We start from the raw sequence: 1523 nt of genomic DNA, 5'->3' as shown, positions 1-1523 counted from the left end.
CATGGATTCCATAGTTTCATTAATTTTTTCTAAGATCTTGTAACAATCTCCATTTACCAGATTTCTTTTTTATGACAAAGATAGGAGAATTCCATGGTGAATTAGAGGGCACAATATGTCCTGCGTTGAGTTGTTCCTGCACTAGCTCCTCAATGGCAGCAATTTTTTCTCTTGAGAGAGGCCACTGAGACAGCCATACAGGGTCTTCTGATTTCCATATGCTGTATGAGGGCTGCTCAGCGACCTCAACTAAAAATGCTGCAGAGTATCAAAGTTTGATGGTGGGTGAACAGCCTCAACGTGATTGATGGAACTGGAAAGGCAAACTCCCATTTTAGACATGACATCTCGACCCCAAAGGTTGACAGGCAAGCCAGGAAGTATGTAAGGAATAAACAAGCCTTCATGTCCATCATCCTGCCAATGAAGTTCATCACTACTTTGTTCTGGATTCATACTTTGTCCTATACCCTGCAAATGAGTGATAGTAGGCCTCTTGGGCCACAATTTAGGCCAATGCAGTTCTGAGATTACAGATACATCTGCACCAGTATCCAGTAAACTAATGAAGCATTTGCCATTAATGGTTAAACTTAATTCTGGCCGATTTTTGTGTATTTTCTGAACCCAAAAGGTACCAGAGGACTTTAAGCCTCGGGTTCTTTTAGTTCTCTTTTGTGATGGAAACAAGGGCAGCAGGATTAACCATGCTACATTTTGTCCTTGTTGAATAACAGAAATCTTTGAAGGTGAATGTAGCATAATCTTTATTTCTCTCTGATAATTTGCATCAATGATTCCAGGAGAGACTAATACTCCTGACATGGACATGCTGTTGGTGCCTAATATTACACCTATTGATCCTGGAGGCACAGGACCAAAAATTCCTGTTGGTAAGGCTTGCATACCCATTTCTGGAGTAATAACTGCATAAATGGAGGAACTGAGACTTAATTCTGAATCACCTGATTGTGCTCAGAGTAGTTCCAAAATGGATTGTTTCCCTTCTGAAATGCCCCATATTGTCTGGGGGCCTGAGGTTGGCCCCTTCTCCTGTTTCCCAGATGAGATCTAATGTAGTTTTGAGGTCCATTTTGTATCATCTTAAATTTGCCATGAAAGCGCCCAGGAGGCCCTTTCCCTTTTTTTTAAGTAACATTACCACGAGGGCATTGATTTTGAAAATGTCCAGGTCGGCCACATTTAAAACATCTTTTCTTATTATGTTGTTGGAATAAAACATCCTTCACAGGTTTGTTTTGCAGAGCAGCAGCAATGGCCACACCTTGTGTATAGGAAGGGCCAATATCAGAACAAAGTCTGATATAATCAGACAAATTTCCTTTCTTTCTATATGGTCTAAGTGCAGCTTGACATGCAGAATTAGCATTTTCATAAGCTAAGTGTTTCACAAACTGTAAGCTAGCATCAGAATCACCCAGAAGTCTGCCTGCAGCCGTTAACAGCCTAGACACAAAATCCTGATATAATTCCTCGGGACCCTGCCTGATCTTAGCCAAGTC

Source organism: Nannospalax galili, unplaced genomic scaffold, assembly GCF_000622305.1.
Source record: "Nannospalax galili isolate Female #2095 unplaced genomic scaffold, S.galili_v1.0 scaffold471, whole genome shotgun sequence".
NCBI lineage: Eukaryota > Metazoa > Chordata > Mammalia > Rodentia > Spalacidae > Nannospalax > Nannospalax galili.
This window is presented reverse-complemented; position numbering follows the sequence as displayed.